Raw genomic sequence first — 18,571 nt, 5'->3', positions numbered from 1 at the left:
ATGACTTTGGATAGTGGAGAGTTTCTACAGGTGAGTAATCTTTACTGCGTTTTTTTTAAAGCAATTAAAAACTAATTGATCTCTGATGTAAGTGTCTACACAATTCTCAAATTCACATGATGAAGCCAAAATGCACAAAGAAGCTATATACTCTTCCACTGATTCATCAGGGAACTGTTTCAGTTTGAAGAAACTAGGTCTTTCTAGAAGTACACTGGTTTTGTCAGAATATTGTTTATTTAATCTCTCTTTGGCTTCCGAATATACATCCCAATCCCCATCCCCTCCCAGATTAGGTATTAAAGGAAGATTGTCAAAAACTTTTTGCCCTTCAATACCTAAATGACTAAACAATAAAGCCAATTTTCTGGCAGGACTGTATTGAAGAGCATCGATAGCCAGCAAATAATTCTCAAAAATGTGAATTCATTGCTTCGATTTGATTTCTGATTTGCCAGATTTCTGTAAGAACAGAGGTGAATGCATTACATTTTCATTAGTAGCCACAGTATGAATCAGTAGAGAAATGTTTAAGAAAGTAAAAATGCAATTTACAGAACTGCAACAATGTCTAAAAACACATAAAAGTACTACGAGAATTTCACAGTCTTTTTTTAATTAAATTACAAAAAAGAGAACTGTAACGAGGATAAAACTACTATTTCTTTTATAAATAAGAAATGGTGTGCGCATCACTGCTCTGAAGATTTCTTGCTGTCACTGTAACAAGTTACATATGGTGCGTGCATCACCGCGCTGGGATCTCGTTACTTTCACAAGGTATAAATGGTGTGCATATCACTTTGCTATGACAGAAAAGAGTGAAGAAAATGCCTTTAAAAAGCTGAGTAAGTTTGACTTTAAGAGAATAGATAAGTTGTGTGCCTCACCTCGCTGTTTGGATGCTAACAATGAACCCCATGAAGAAAGAGGTTTGTGCGTCGTGTCGATGGATCCTGGCGAACCTCGTCTTCAAAGGATGCCAGAGCGCATGAGAGTAGCAAGGCAACACGCGATGCAGCAGAATCCTCGTGAATAATGGCAGGAGCACACAAGAGCAGCAAGGCAACACACAACATGACAGAATCCTCGCCTAAAGTCGCAAGTTCCCCGGTAGGGTAAAATGGCAGTTCGAAGAATGTAGCTTGCGAGAGCAGCAAGGTAATGCGCGACATAGAGAAAGAAACTGATCCCAGGATATAAGAATATCCTTCCTTCTCTTTTTAAATAATAAATACAGTCACAGTACCTTAAGAGCAGGACGAATCAAACCTGCAGATGTGGTCCTCAATTCTGTGGGTCCTGAAAAGCGTTCGCTAACAACAAGGGGTCGAAGAGAAAACACCCCACTCCTGGTACCAATTTGTCATGTCCAAGCGGAGAAAGACCACAAAAAGTAGAGTACTTTTAAGGTACTTTATTTAAAGCTAAAAGGACCCACAGCGAACCGCTGCCTGCCAGGTGAATGTCAGAAGAGATCTGCACTCACCTAGCAACCAGGATTCTGAGTAGAATTAGTGAACATCACAATGAAATGCAAGAACATTCTGCATAATAAAGAAATAGAGAAAACACTTTGTAAAATAGTACATGGATACTGAGAGAGCGCAGCTTATATAATCTATATTAACATAAATGTTTATGAATTAATGTGTGATAATGCTGCATAGAAACTGTAATAGTAATTTTGCTTAAACGTGCACCTAAAATGTGACCACGGGGAGTGGCCGCCAATGTATACGTGGACTAATAATGATGACTAAAATGTTTATGTATTATTATATTGAATACGTTTATACCAATTATTAATAATTGTATTACTGAATTTGTGCTGAAATCCTTAAAGGCCTTAAGTTAGCATGAGCCAAAGCTTAGCTGCTTGGCTCTCATATTAAATGTATTTTTCCTATCTTGCAGTGTGCTGACTCACAAAAGGACACGACCTCTTGTTTTCCTTCAAACTAGAAGACTAATGTAACCGTGCTAGATCCGTTCCCATGCATTTTTCATTGCTTGTTGGGTGATATTAAAACAAAATGAAACAGTGTAGATTAAAGTAATGTACAAGGTCATTCAAGCTACTGACCAAAAGATGTGCAAAGAATTACAGAAAGATTAAATCATACCGGACGTGCCACCTGCGAAGACATCGAATAGGAGAAGCAATGAGAGACTTGTAAAATAATATGGGGTGAAAGATAGGTGACCTAATGTGTTTTCTGATAGGTTAAAGATAGTGGGGTATAACAAATGTCCAATAGAATTTTGGGGGAATGTACAACGAGAAAGGGATAAAAACCCATGACACGGGAAACCATTTAGGTGGGTTAGGGAATGCAATTGATTTTATCCAGAAACTTTGTCACTCTGGTGACTTGTGGGTTTACTTAAAACCGTCCTCGCCCTTAGATTTGTCCATATTACACTTTACCTCCTTATGAGGGAAGTGCCCCCCTTTTTGCCCCGGAGCCGAGATCTGACAGATGGCGATTTGACTGATGTCCTGAAGACGAAGACTGAACCTGTGCACTGACCTAAACTTTGGAGGGTAATTATGACAACGCATATGTGATTTGTCTGTTTGCTTTTCCTTTCTAGGTACCAACTGCTTACTTTTGACAGAGACCATAGTTAGATGTTTTCCAAATTGGTGTTCTAAATCGTTTTGCATGAAGCCCAACATGCTAATGCTAATCAGTTGTTAGGACAGGTGTTCACTAAACTGACGCAAATAGACAAACAACCGAATCTATGCTTTGTTGACTGACGCGTTATTGACACTCTGCTAAACTGATCTATGTTCACGCTGTGTTATGTTCTGATGTTTGTGATTCTCGCCTTAATGAAATCTTACCAAAGTTGCCATATCGTGACTATGCTATTATGTTTCTTGGTTTTGAGATTGACGCACCTGCTTTTAGAATTGTAAACAATAGGGAATACAACTCATAAAATTCTACTAAACTGGTGTGGTTATTCATGACTGCAAGGTCATGGGAGTGTTTTGAATTGATTAATGATTTTAACTAAAGTGAAATGTATTGTTGTAATAAATATTGATGACATTATTGACGTATTGATTGAAATATGGATTAGCTATCTTGTCCTAAGGTGTCTCTCAACTGGGTCAAAATATTAATTGGCCTGAAACGAGTCCTGACGTGAAATAAATTATCATAAAGGGACGTGTCAGCAGTTCTGGTAGCAGAGCGATGGTTAGGCACTTTGGGGCCCTAGGACCAGGGATGTGGAATTCCTATCGCCCAACGCTCGGGACATCTTGTTTGGGGTCAAGGGCAACAAGTTTTTATGTTTACTTTGTCCTTGGGACAAGTAGGCCCAACCCTCTGCAGCACAAACCCTTTGGCTGCCTGTTTACAGAGAGTGGAACTCTCTGCAGTTGAGGTAATGTGTTTCCAAAAGATAATGCTGTTCTAACTTGTATTTATGGTTCATTATTTGAAAGCCTTTATTATTTGGGTGAGTGCTGTAAATAAATGTTTTAAGGTCACACTTCACTACTGACGTTGGTTCCAGTACAAAAAAAAATAAAACGTGTATACACATGTTTGAAAAGTTTAGGCTATGAGGCTAAGTATAATGCTCCCAGAATGCTCTATGATTAGATGCAAATGAAGTGTCATTTAGTAAAATGTGTTGATGTATGCTAGTATTTCCCAAAAATATTTCTAATGGAAAATCAGTGTAACCATTTTCAACACGATTATGGGAAGCATGAAAATAAACAAACACTGACAAAGCCAACTGATCTGACATATTTTTATAAGTCTTTTAGTTTCATCAATGTGTGTCTTGTTTTGACATGGCTTTTGTAACACTTTAATGTTGTGGGAGCTACCAGGCCCTCAACATTGTAACAAACACTGGCAAAAAAAAAAACGTTTTTGAAATCTAAAAAGCACACGTTCTCACCAGTGGCATAACAACGGCCCCACAGCCGCCCTCCAGGGGGCCCCTTCAGCACAGCACCTGCCCTGAGTGAGTCTGGAGAGGGGGCTCCTCCATGTTCTTTGCAAAGGGGCACCCTCCAGTTTCGTTACGTCACCGATTGCCACTGTAGTTCCTGACACTGAACAAAACTACTTTGTGTGCCAATATGCTCCTTGTGGAAGAGCAGAATGTGATCACACATAGTAAAGTCAGCCGAAAGAGAGAGAAACAGAAGTTTAAAAAAATCAAAATGTCTTTGTTAACACCAGACCTAATTATGGACCAAGACCCACATGTAGGTAGCTTTTTGCATGTCGCAAACATCGATTTCGCTGTTTGCGACATGCAAAAAGCACATTGCGATGCACAAACCCAGTTTTGCGATTCGGTAACCTGGTTACCAAATCACAAAACGGGTTTGCGACTCGCAATTAGGAAGGGGTGTTCCCTTCCTAATTGCGACTCGCAGTGCAATATAGGATTGTTTTGTGACCGCAAACGCGGGCACAAACCAATCGCAGTTTGCACCCATTTCAAATGGGTGCTAACACTTTCGCAAAAGGGAAGGGGTCCCCATGGGACCCCTTCCCCATTGTGAATGTCACTGTAAACATTTTTTCAGAGCAGGCAGTGGTCCTGCGGACAACTGCCTGCTCTGAAAAAATGAAACGAAAACGTTTCATTTTTCGTTTTTGTAATGCATCTCGTTTCCCTTTAAGGAAAACGGGCTGCATTACAAAAAAAAAAAAAAAAACTGCTTTATTGAAAAGCAGTCAGGCATGGTGGTCTGCTGTCTCCAGCAGGCCACCATCCCTGTGAGGGCCGCCATTCGCAAGGGGGTCGCAAATTGCGACCCACCTCATGATTATTCATTAGATGGGCATTTGCGAAGCCCATGCGAATCACAGATGGTGTCAGGGACACCATCCTACATTCGGATTTGCAACTCGCAAATTGCGAGTCGCTCTGACTCGCAATTTGTGGGTCGCAAATCTGAACCTACCTACATGTGGCCCCAAATTCTTAAAGAAAGTCACAAAAGTGCACCCATGGTATATGTCGTACCCCTATCAAATATTTGTGAACTGTATTTTAGCATGGGTAAATATACATGTGTAGATCTGCTCATGTGAAAATCTATTGAGCATTTGCAAGTTCATTTTCCCTCCAGCCACTTTCTTCCCAACCCTGGAAGAAGTTCTAATTCTGCCATTGTCAGGAGTAAATGTCCAACCTTTCTTATCATGGGAAAATATTAGAGAGAAGCTGGTAAAAATCTTTAAAACATGCAGGTTAGTAGGTTTGCAGACTCAAAGGCATTCCAGTCCTGGAACTATTGCTTACTGCTTCCTCCAGCCCCAATATGCAGATCTGCAGAAAGGTAGCAAAATAAGTAAATTAATACAGTAGGGATTGAAACTGCAAGTATTCAAGCCCTACTATGGTAGTAGCCCTGGCATAATCAGAGAGGCTATTATCATAGTTCTTACATAATGAGATTGCTGCCAAGGGTCAAGTAGATCTTTTTACAGGACAAGTAGATTTGAGTAGCAACCTGTCCCCTGGACAAGTAGATATTTTAATAAATTCCACACCCCTGCTAGGACGGAGAGTTATTGTTTAGGCTGTTTTTCTGAGATAATGCAAATTGGAGGTATGATGTGTTTTTAAATTCACCATGACTTTCCTGGGATCTCTGAGCCTGCCTAAGTGAGCTGGGAATGTTCTCGGCGTCATAGCATGTGTGGTGTAGGATTTGCGCTTGCTCAGCTTATGCATTTTGCAGTTGATTTGTGAAGTTTGTGTGTATTTAGGCCAGGTAATGTTGTTTTAGTAGCAGTGGGCGTATTCCGCAGAATGAGAGTAGGGAAGTCGGCGTGCTTCATATGAGTGTGGCGCTTTGTGCTCAAAGTTATCCACGTGGTTGGTTGGTTCATGTACGGACCCGTCGTGGTCTAAGACTCCGGAGTATATTGACAAGTGTAGGAGACACTTGGGTTTATGTTGTAATTTGTGCGGTTTAATTAGGTCAATCGGGCGTGGTTGACAAGTCAAGTTTGAGTCAAAATTGTATGTGTGAAACCTTCGACGGAGATTTGGCAAGTTCTAAAGTGCACTAGGACAAACCATTGACAAGTCGAGAGTAGGATGTGCGGGTCGAATTCTGCTTGCGTATGCGGGAACTGAGAAGGAGAGAGTAGCGGCTGAGGCTTCAAGTAAAATCTCTGTAAAGTTCTGAAGCAAATGTGTTACCCTTCCTGTAGTAAACCGGCAAATTTGTGTTGTTGTTGTTGTTAAGGTGCTCGCAGTAATTTCTGCATTAGTTTGGTGCGAATCCAGTGAGGGGTGGACGGGCAGCAAGACTTTGTCAGCTGCAGTGTGTGAGTGTGACGTCAGTGGTGCCACGCTGAGATAGGTCCGTTGTCGAGAGGGGTCGCGCACGGATTGGCTGCCGCCCGTGAGAGGCAACAGGTTGAGAAAAGTGGGTGAAGAGTGTCCTGGGAATTAAAGTCACTTCCTGTTTAAATGCAAACAAAAGAAAAGACGCAAAGATGAACTTTATCAAAGCTTTTAAGAGCGCTCTGAAAGGAAACGCATACATTATGGCGAGTGAAGGGGAGCCTACCTCGTCTGAGGGTACTCCAGCTCATATAGTTATGGAAGAAAAAGGTGTTGCGCCTTGTTTATGGATGAAACAGTGGCACAAATTGACAGAAAAAGAGGGATGTTTGGCGTTCCCGGAACACGTAACGTTCAATACGAGAGTTCTAGAGAATTTAAGGTGGATGTTAAGTGTACAGAAGCCACCCCCAAGGCCAGCTCAGTACAAGGCGTTAGCAATTTGGGATTTAATGGCTATTAAAACAGAGACAAGAAAAATTCTAAAGAAGAATTAAAAGGGCAGAAAAGACTTTAGCAGAAGCTAGGTGGGATAATGAGAGCAAAATGTGGAGACGGGGAATAGTTGACGGACTCAAATTATTCCCAGCAATAGCACAGGGAGACGAGACACAGGGGAAGAAAGCCACATGTAAAACAGACAAAGACTCTAGTAAGCCTAAGGAGACTAAGAGATCTTGGGAAGAAGAAGATAACGAAGAATTTCTAAATCAGTTATTGCATGATCCACCGCCACCTTACGCGGTAAGCGACAATGTCCTGAGCACTAGTGCGGGTCCTGGGAACCAGACGCAGGAGAAGGGAGTTACTGATACAGCCCAGACTAGTGATACGGGTTCGATACAGAATGGTGTCAGTGTACCCACTGCGCAAGACATGCAGCTACAGTTGCAATCTCCACCGCAGATACAGAGAATCTATCCTGACGTCCTAGTACCTAGAGACTACTACAAATCTGATAGTGCCACCAGACCCGATATATACAAAATCGAGGTTAGTGCTGATTGAGCCAACTCCACAATTGCTGCCCCAGCCGCAGCCACAACTGATACCAGGGTATAATCCAGCAGCATGACCTCCATTAATACCTGCCCCAGCTTCAGAGAATCAGACCTTTGGAGTCGCTGCTCCACGGAGTTTTGCACCAGGTCAGACACCTGCGGCCATATCATTGCCAATTACTGTTGGTCCACCAGGTCCATTGTATGCACAAAGTAAGCCTGGCATGTGTGATCAGGGGGTAATGACACAAGATGTAATAAGAGGAGGGTCCATAGGAACTCCCCAGTTAATGGCCCCAGGAGAGCAAGCGGTCGAAAGACAGAGGTCTTTGCTAGACCTTAGCCCGGTTGAAGCACCATTGGAGGCAATGAGACAGGCAGGGCTAGGTGTGCTAACCCCACAGACAAGAAGTAGAAATGCTTCACAGTCACCAATGATGCATGCAGGGAATATTTCACTGCTAGGTTTTATGGTACAACAGTTAAATGAGTGGTTGGAGAAGACCTATGCTTCACAAAAGACTACAGTAACTGCAGTGGAACTGGAAAGGTTGGAGAGAGATGAGTACCTGAACTTTGTGAGACTGGGTGTGGAAGCTGCTGAATTAGGGGAAGGAACAATGGGGGTAAACAGATTAGAGTAATACACAGAAGCAGAATTGAGGTATCTGTGCCCTAAAATCACTAAAGAAGTAGGTAAGGTACATCAGAGATTAGCAAACCTGGCAGACAAATACAATATTGAGAATACTAAACATTTGAAAAGAAGCTACAGGTTAGACTTTGATTCAAAAGACTTCGAGAATAGGAGGTCTGCCGGAATGAAAGCGCATCTAAAGGAAATACTGCAAAGTATGCAAATCTGGGGAGCTTTAGAAAAGTGGGAAGGCAGATGGGCAAAGAAAAGAGACAAGGAGAAAAGTGACAGTCCGGGATCGAGTAAAGCTAAAGCGTCACCAGATACGGAATCAGTAAAAATGTTACCCATGAGAGAAACAGCTGGTGGGGTTCTAATCCATGTACCTTGGTCCAGGGGAGACATTCTATCTTTCACGAATGATTATCCCAGGTTGAGGGAGAAGCCGATAGAGTGGTATCAGCAAACAGATGGGTTTGTGAAGCTTGCAAAATGTCTCTGGGAAGATTTGAATACCTTGTTTGAGATCATTGTTCCGCCCGACTTATGGCTTCAGTGCAAGAGAGGGGGTAGACTGGCCGGCAAGGGATAAGGTGACTGGAGCACCATCTGAGGAGGTAATGAAGTATTATCACAAAGTGGTTGGGTTTTTAAAGCAGAGAGTGTCGCCGAAAGTGACTGATTGGCAGAAAATCGATCGGAACTCACAGGAGGCTAAAGAATCGATACATGCTTACTATGAGAGGTTGTTGAAGGCATTCAAACATTACAGTGGTACTGAAACTATTGAGCCGAAAGACATGAACCATCTCGTGTTCAGATTTGTTGAAGGGCTGAGACCAGAGGTTAGCCAGATGATTAAGAATCATTTTATCTGTTGCCAAGCGAAGCCGATTGATGAGGTGTTGCAGTACGCAAAATACTGCAGTGACGAGATTGAGCTACAGCAGAGAAAACTGAAGGAGAAAGTGATGGTGATGCAGACAGGGGCAGCACAGGCAGGTATGCAGGGAAATGGAATTCAACAGATGATACAGCAGCAACCGCAAGGGAATGGTGTGTTTCAGGCACAACCGAGAGGTCGAGGTTTTGTGAATCGCAGTCCAGATTTGAATACTGTGGTGATCCAAAATGATGTGCAAGGGATGAAAAAGATGTCTCCATGTCATGCGTGGGGCATTGGAAGCGGGAATGCCCAAATGTGTTGCAGGATGGTGTCATTCAACAAAGCACTAATGTCAGTACATTACAAAATGTGAGAGGTCCAAAATTGAGAAGTCAAAATCCGAACTTCCAAAATAACATGGTTCAGATGCAAGGGCTACAGCCCATGCAGAAAATGCAAATGCTGCGTGTTCAACCAGCGCAAATGCAGCAAGTACAACAGCAGGCTCCCATGGTACCTAGACAGCAAATGCAACTACCATTAGCTCCAATGGGACAGCAACAGGTGATGCTTCCTCGGCAGGTCACAGGTCAAGTGATGAGCCAAAATAATACAGTACAGCAATTCCCATTGCGTGGTGAAGATGGAATGAATGAGGAATGGTCGGATGACAGTTCAGACAGTGAAGAGTGCAGACTTGCAGCGTCCCTAGAAGTAGGTCAGAGGGGACCCTATGTAGAGGGAAAGGTAATGGGTCACAAGGTTTCATTCTTGGTTGATACCGGAGCTACATGCTCTACAGTCAGAAGTGCAGAGGTTCCAAAATTACCACTTTCAGGACGTACCATAAGAGTAGTCGGGGTAGCAAACCAGTACTTGACAAATCCGATTACAGATCCAGTGCAAGTTGAGATTGGCAACGTCCATGGACTGCATAAGTTTGTAGTCTGCGATTCAAGTCCTGTGTCCCTACTGGGAAGAGATTTACTTTGCAAAACGAAATGCTCGATTACTTGTTCCAATGATGGAATTGAGGTACAGACAAACAGTGATGATGAAGGGGATGATGGTCAGTTCTCAGAGTTAGAGACAGAAACCGCAAATTAAGATTACCCTTTGATAACCTTATTCCCGATGCTTACAGTAACTGACTTACCTGCTGAATTACAGGGGACAGTGACAGAGAAAGTGTGGGATTTGACAGGAAAGGAAGTGGGACTGATAAAAGGAGTGGAACCAGTTAAAGTACAAGTAAAGCCAAATGCAGTGTTTCCCCAGGTGCTGCAGTACCACATGGCACAAGATGTCCTTATTCAGGTGTCGCAAATAATTGCGGACTTTGTAAAACAAGGAGTCCTGAAGGAAGTATTGAGCAGCCCATGTAATTCACCGATAATGGGTCTGAAAAAGCCTTTTGGGAAGGTTCGAATTGTGCAGGACTTGAGGAAAATAAACAAGATTGTGGTAAAATGTTGCCCCATAGAGCTAAACCCAGCAGTGATCATGTTTCAGGTTACGTGTGATGCTGAATGGTTCACTGTTGTAGACTTGTCACAAGCTTTCTTTTCGGTGCCTCTTCATGAGGACAGCCAGTTTTTATTCAGTTTCAAATTCCTGGACAAGGTGTACAGTTGGTGCAGAATTCCTCAAGGGTTTTCTGAATCACCGTCCATCTTCAATCAGATATTGAAAAAGGGCTTCGAATCCTTAGTACTGCCTTTCAGTTCGACTCTAGTACAGTACATTGACGACTTGCTGATTGCATCCAGGACAAAAGATGACTGTAGGTATGACACAATTACCTTACTGAATCATTTGGGAAAGAACTGACAAAGTGTCGCCAAAGAAGCTGCAGTACTGTCAGAAAGAGGTGAACTACTTAGGACAGTTGATTGAGAGAGGGTCCAGGAGAATATCAAAGTAAAGGATGACAGCAATTTTGCAGATGAACCCCCCCGACAACAAAAAGAGATGTCTGGATGTTTTTTGGGAATGGTGGGCTACTGTCGCCAGTGGATTCCCAACTTTTCAATTATATCTAAACCACTGATAAAGCCGACAGGCAAAGAAACTAAAGATGACCCGTATACCATAACTCTGTCCAAAGAAGAGCTTGAGTCATTCATGGAATTGAGAGACTGCATGTGCAGGGCACCAGCTTTGGGTATGCCTGATTACACAAAACCTTTTCTACTGTTTTGTCATGAACGTGATGCTTGTTCTTTGTCTGTCTTGACAAAGTCCATGGAGGTGCAAACCGCCCTGTAGCATATTTTTCAGCTACCTTGGACCCCGTCGCAGTAGCCTTACCGGGTTGTTTGCGCGCAGTTGCAGCAGTTGGTCAAAGCCTCGCGCTGTGTGAAGGCATAGTTATGGGACATCCCTTGACAGTAATGGCTCCACATTCAGTTGAAATTCTGTTGACTCAAACTAAAACCCAGCACATGACAAATGCCCGACTTACACGATATGAGACAATCATTTTGGGGTCGCCTAATGTCTCACTGAAGCGATATACTGTATTGAACCCGGCAACTCTACTTCCTGTCGAAAGTACTGAGATTAATAATGAAGAGGAAGTGGAGCGTGATTGTCTTGAGGTAACAGAACTATGTACCAAACCCCGACCTGATAGTCAAGATACGCAGTTAAAGGAAAAATGACTGCATTATGTTTGTTGATGGATCCTGTTTGAGAGACTCAGTCGGAATGCTGAGAGCTGGTTATGCTGTGTGTACCATAGCTGGTATTATTGAAGCTTCCTTGCTCGAGAGAGTGTATTCCGCACAAGTGGCAGAATTAATTGCCCTTACTAAGGCATGCCACGCAGCTGAAAATCTGAGAGTCACTATCTATACTGACAGCAGATACGGATTCGGAATTGTACATGATTTTGGCCAATTGTGGTCACAGAGAGGTTTCATGACCTCTTCTGGTTCTCCAGTGAAAAATGGCAAACACATAAAGGACTTGTTACATGCGATTCAGTTACCTCTCGAAATTGCCGTGGTGAAATGCAATGGTCATGTTAAGTCACAAGACTTTGTGTCAATGGAAAACGGTTATGCAGATCAAGTCGCAAGGTTTTGCGCATTGAACTGTATATGTTCAAGGATCAGTGGGAATTGTTACCACAAACTGAAAATGAAACATGCTTGAACTTTGCATTAAGGGTGGTTGATACACTAGATGAGCTAAAAACACTAAAGGGTTGTGCTAGCAGAGAGGAGAAACGCTCCTGGCAGAGAATGTAATGTGTACAAAGAGCTGATGACTTATGGGTCTCAGAGGAGGGGAAACTGTTTTTGCCAAACAGTCTTCTGTCACAATTTGCAAGACTTTATCACGGACAAGCACATCTTGGGAGAGATGCAATGATCAGGTCTTTCAAAATTGACTGGTTTAACCCGAAATTCAGACAAGCCGCAGAGGTTACTTGTCACAGGTGCATCATCTGTCAACAGATGAATGCAGGGAAAGGGACTGTGGTGACTTTGAGCCACATAGGGAGAGCTGGTGGTCCATTTAGCAAGATGCTAATGGATTTCATTGAGATGCCCGTTTGTAGTGGATTGAAGTACGTGTTGGTAATTGTGTGTGTTTTCAGCCACTGGATTGAAGCTTACCCCACACGTAGAAATGACAGTCTCACAGTTGCTAAGCTGTTGCTTAGAGAACTAATACCCAGGTTCGGGTTTCCGGTCTCTTTAGAATCAGATAGGGGTAGACACTTCGACAAAGAGGTGATTAAGCTCTTGTGTGCTGCATTAGACATTGAACAGAAGCTGCATTGTAGCTACCGCCCTGAAGCATCAGGACTAGTAGAACAAATGAATGGTACCTTGAAGTCGAGAATGGCAAAGATGTGCGCAGCTACCAATATGAAATGGCCAGATGCATTGCCCTTAGTGCTGATGTCGATGAGGAACACCCCTGATAAGAAGACAGGACTGTCACCCCATGAAATCCTTATGGGCAGAGCTATGAGGCTGCCCGCAGTACCTGCAAATGCTCTTGTGAATATCACGGATGATATGGTGTTGGACTACTGCAAAGGTTTGGCTGATGTAGTTTGCTCTTTTTCTCAGCAGGTGGAAGCCAACACATTCCCACAGATCAGTGATCCAGGTCACGCCCTGCAAACCGGTGACTGGGTGGTTGTCAAGAAGCACGTGAAAAGGTCGTGTTAGGAGCCGCGCTGGAAGGGGATATATCAAGTAATACTGACAACAACCACTGCTGTGAAATGTGCAGGTTTTCCAAACTGGATACATGCCAGTCACACAAAGAAGGTAACGTGTCCGACTGATGAGGAACTTGAAGTCTCCGACTCAGCAAGTCCAGAGAAGGAAGTCTCAGGGCCTGAAAACAGCCATGGGGGGAACTGAGACTGTAGGAGAGCCCACTGAGAACAGCCTAGTCCCTCAAACAGTAAACGAGTTTGAGAGAGGTGACAGTGTGCCTATCTCAGTAGAGGCAGCAGGAGAACTAAATCAAGGAGAGGTTCTCCCAGAAGTAGACGGATACGGGTTAGAGCTTGAACCGGTTACAGATCCAGAAGAAGAAGAAGGAGAAATAGTAGAGAGAGATCAAAGCACCCTGAGCCAGTTGCAGGTCCATCAAGAGAAAACACCATAGCACAAGAGGAGGGTGCTGTTCAGCGTCCTGAAAAGACAATCAGGAAGAAAACGCATAAGGGAGATAACTGGCCAGAGAAGCAGGCTGTGAAAGAAAAGATTGTACTAGGGGAAACAATAACAGAAGAAACGGATACATCCTGAATATAGGATCTAAGTGAAGGAGAATTGCAAGGCCAACGCAGATTGAAAAGGAAAAGAACTGCAAATAGAAGATACGCAGGTCCTGAATGGGCATATGCAACGACATCTGAATGGCAACAAGAATTCTTAGCATTCTGTTTTGATCGAGAAGTACCAGGTCAATACTACGGTACCTGAAATCAATCAGAGAAAGAAACTGTGTTAAAACTTAAATTGAAAAGGAAAATAGAAAGCTGAAAAGCTAAGAAAGAGACTTATAAATTACCGGATGTGACACTGATAACCTGAAGTGACTTTGAAACCCGATTATGACAAGCTGTTAACTTGATTGACAAAAGGGTCCTGGAGTGAGTGAAATACTGTAAATATACACAGAGAGAAAGAGACTTTGCATCAAGAAAAAAAAAAAGAAGAAGAAAAAGAGAGCTTTTATATCATCCTCAAGTTGGTTATTTGCTTTGAAGTTATTCTGCTATTGGATTCTTTACAGACATGGCTTATAATAGAGGTAGTAACAAAAAGAGTAAGGTGTGTGGTTGGTTAAGTCTTATATTAGGTATTGTGTGTGCAATAATAATTGTAGGTGTGATTGTGGGAATGCCGTGGTTGGATAAGAAAGTGACTAACAATGCTTCAAAACCTGAGACTACAACATTAACACCATGGGAAATGTTTGAGCAGGATACAAAATGCTTGCATGAGAGAACTAACTCAAAAGGGGAACTCTCCACTAATGTCTTCTATCGCTTGCTGAATCAGTATGTTGAAACCATGAATGCAAAGAACTGTTATGTGTGCACAAAGATTCCTTCATCGGTACAGGAGGGGGTCACCTATCATAGTCTTCCATTAACCTACGGGATAAGTTGTAGTTTGTTACTGACAAGATTCTATGATCAAGAGCATGTGCAATATGTTTACTCAAATTTGGATGTAGTGTTTTCCTTTGTGCCTGTGATTGAGTTTCTGAACAAGTTAGCTAAGGAGCATAGTATAAAATTAAAGGTTTCTTTGAACCGACGCTTACATTTGGGACAGCCTATGCACACCGCAACAATCTGACTTGCTTATTGACACCTGTAGAGAAAAGCTTCTTAGATCACACTGATGATAGACGCAAAGCATTAAAAGAGCGACTAGAAAAGGGGCTAGAGAAACGCACATATGCAAATGATTATGCTTACACTGCAATAAAGACGCAAGGCATATTAGCTATAGATGCATTACATGTAGGAAGGCTTTGTATATATAGGCCGAAATCTGAACATGACACTTTATTTGTGGGAATGAGTGAATGCAGGCATGTGTTTTTGTTTCAGAGTAAATGGACATTCATGTTAAATGGACAGGACCCAGCGATCCCTGGAATCTATTATATCTGTGGACTTAATGCTTATTACCGTCTCCCTAAGGGATGGTATGGGACATGTTATTTGGGAATAGTTTTCCCAAAGATTTACCAGATTGATGACTTAAAGCAAATACCTAAAACGTCTGAATTACAACATGCTAGACAAAAACGAGAGACAGCGGCTGCTGTCGTTGGTGACATATTTGGAGCCATAATTCCTTCAGTAGGAGTTATCTTAAACTCCATAAAGATTCAAAAGTTGTCTACTATTGTGGATAACATGCTGACAAATTTTACAGGGGCTATACTCCTGATGGATACTGAACTTGCTGAGGAAAGAGCTACGACTCTTCAAAATCGGCATGCTTTAGACATTCTTTTAGCAAAGAGCGGCAGAGTCTGCAAGATGCTCAACGAGCATCATTGTTGCTCATATATACCCGATAATAGTAAAAAGATTAGAGGTATGCTTACTAACCTAACTAGAGATAGTGCAGATTTGAAGGAACCTGGAGTGTGGGAGAAAAGTGGGAAAAGGAATTGCCAGAGTAAGGAGCTGGTTTAGCAACATTTGGAATGGGGTTCTTACAAAAATACTAGGGGGTCTATTAATTGTTCTGGCCTGTTTATTAGGTTTATGGGGAGCATGCAAAATTAATGATAAAATTAAAAGAAATTGGACAAAGAGGAATAAGAAGAATGAAGAAAGTGAAAGGGAGAAAATGTTTAATGAAATTTGGGAAAGTTCACACAAAGGACAAGATGTTGAAATGTGCAAGGGGAAAAATTAAGTGAAAGGTTACAGGGAAAGGTTTGTGTGATGACGAACATCATCAGAGGAGGGACTGAGAGAGCATAGCTTATATAATCTAGATTAACATAAATGTTTATGAATTAATGTGTGATAATGCCGCATAGAAACTGTAATAGTAATTTTGCTTAATCGTGCACCTGAAATGTGACCACGGGGAGTGGCCGCCAATGTATACGTGGACTAATAATGATGACTAAAATGTTTATGTATTATTATATTGAATAAGTTTATACTAATTATTTATAATTGTATTACTGAATTTGTGCTGAAATCCATAAAGGCCTTAAATTAGGATGAGCCGAAGCTTAGCTGCTTGGCTCTCATATTAAATGTATTTTTCCTGTCTTGCAGTGTGCTGACTCACAAAAGGACAAGACCTCTTATTTTCCTTCAAAGTAGAAGATGAATGTAACCATGCTAGATCCGTTCCCATGCATTCTTCATTGCTTGTTGGGTGATATTAAAACAAAATGAAACAGTGTAGGTTAATGTAATGTACAAGGTCATTCAAACCGGTGAAGACAATGGAGCTACTGACCAAAAGATGTGCAAAGAATTACAGAAAGATGAAATCATACCGGACGTGCCACCTCTGAAGACATCGAATAGGAGAACCAATGAGAGACTTGTAAAATAATATGGAGTGAAAGATAGGTGACCTAATGTGTTTTCTGATAGGTTAAAGATAGTGGGGTATAACAAATGTCCAATAGAATTTTGGGGGAATGTACAACGAGAAAGGGATAAAAACCCATGACACGGGAAACCATTTAGGTGGGTTAAGGAATGCTATTGATTTTAGCCAGAAACTTTGTTACTCTGTTTGGTGACTTGTGGGTTCACTTAAAACCATCCTCGCCTTTAGATTTGTCCATATTACACTTTACCTCCTTATGAGAGAAGTGCCCCCCTTTTTGCCCCGGAGCTGAGTTCTGACAGATGGCGATTTGACTGATGTCCTGAAGACGAAGACTGAACCTGTTCGCTGACCTAAACTTTGGAGGGTAATTATGACAATGCATATGTGATTTGTCTGTTTGCTTTTCCTTTCTAGGTACCAACAGCTTACTTCTGACAGAGATCATAGTTAGATGTTTTCCAAATTGGTGTTATAAATTGTTTTGCATGAAGCCCAACATGCTAAAGCTAATCAGTGGTTAGGACAGGGGTTCACTTAAACTGACGCAAATAGACAAACGACTGACATTATGCTATGTTGAATTGACGCGTTTTTGACACTTGCTGTATTCTGATTTATGTTTATGCTGTGCTATGTTCTAATATTTGTAATTCTTACATTAATGAAATCTTATCACAGTTGCCACATCGTGACTATGCTATTATGCTTCTTGGTATTGAGATTAACTCTTTTGCTCGTAGATTGTAACCAATAGGGAATAAAATTCATAAAAACTCTATTAAAGGTGTGGTTATTCATGGCTGAAAGGTCATGATTGCGTCGTTAATTTGATTAATGTCTTTGACCAAAGTGAAGTGTATTGGTGTGATAAATCTGGATGACATTATTGATATATTGCTTGACATATTGATAAGCTATCTCGTCCTACGGTGTCTCTCAACTGGGTCACAAGATTCATTGGCCTAAAATGAGTCCTAATGTGTAATAAATTAGCATAAAAGGACGCGTTAGCAAATGTATATAACGTATACATCTTTACAAATACATGTTCACACGCATGGAAACACTGTGTTCACGATAAAGGCCTAACTGGCATTAGGTGTTTCTTCATTTAATTTTCTCCAGTGCCTTTACGGTTTAGCTACGTTTTTTGTTACTTCAAAATGAACATATGTAATTGCATCTAGCATCTGCCTCACTGGGAAATGCCACGCCCGCCTCTGCTCGTCAACCAAAAAGGGCAGTGAGCTATCGGCAGTTCTGGAACCTAACGCCCGTTGCACATAAGCAGCTTTAAGACTACGTAGGAATCACGGTGATATAGTTCTAAGTCCACAGACACAGTCTTTGTATTTATTTCTAGCGTGCAACAGTGTTAAAACGTGTAAAACACACACAGAAAATAACCATTGCATTCCAAACATTAAAACACAAAGACCGGAGGAAAAACTATCACAAACAGTTAATACTTGCAAAACATAGACCAACGCACACTCACCGTGCGAAGAAAGTTGGACGGAGCTCACAGGTACTGTAAATGCCCTCTTTGGGTAACTTAAAGTCAGGGTACGGTGGTGACAGTGCCGTAATCTACCATGCACAACAAAAACACCGTACCATAATAACACGCCCAGTATTCTCCAAGGCAAAGCACAAAGAAAACTCTAAGTCAGCAGCATCACAGAACAATACGCTGCATAAATTCATAATTGCTACATCTTCGCCATGCTATTAAATAGTAACTACTTACACAGAGCGTTTGTGAATTCAGCCTAATACCCGTTTTCCGTGCTTGGATATGTAAACGGATGTCATGTCTGCATAATGCCAGCGCTTCCGGGTCACATAAAACAGTCCCAAGTCCAGTCAGCAGATAATAGGCTGTTTTTTTTGTTTTTGCCGCGAGTACTCTCCTTGTAGGCTGCTCCTGTTTTCGCTCTGTTTCTTTGGCTAGTTGAGCCTATTTCCTTATTGGACCGTATGCTAGCTCCGCCCTGGAAGTGAGGAAGTGTTGGTGCTAGGGTATGGGCGTCAAAGGGCAGTTTGTTGGTCTGTTCTGCTGCATTATGGTACCTTTCTGTGACTGCGGCCGAAAGCATTGCCAAGAGAA

The 18,571-nt window shown here is 42.0% G+C and overlaps 1 protein-coding gene across 1 annotated transcript in view; it reads right to left on the bottom strand.

Annotated features, from left to right (window-relative positions):
• The window catches only part of PSME3IP1 (proteasome activator subunit 3 interacting protein 1), a 100,083-nt gene extending 81,727 nt beyond the window's left edge, over nt 1–18,356 (bottom strand). The window contains exon 1 of the mRNA XM_069217222.1: nt 18,212–18,356. The gene's annotated coding sequence lies outside the window, so the exon portion shown is untranslated. The remainder of the gene's footprint in view (nt 1–18,211) is intronic.
• Nucleotides 18,357–18,571: the final 215 nt, after the last annotated feature.

The sequence above is a fragment of the Pleurodeles waltl genome, chromosome 12, assembly GCF_031143425.1.
Source record: "Pleurodeles waltl isolate 20211129_DDA chromosome 12, aPleWal1.hap1.20221129, whole genome shotgun sequence".
Lineage (NCBI taxonomy): Eukaryota > Metazoa > Chordata > Amphibia > Caudata > Salamandridae > Pleurodeles > Pleurodeles waltl.
Note: the sequence above shows the minus strand (reverse complement) of the source record. Positions and strands in the feature narration are given on the sequence as shown.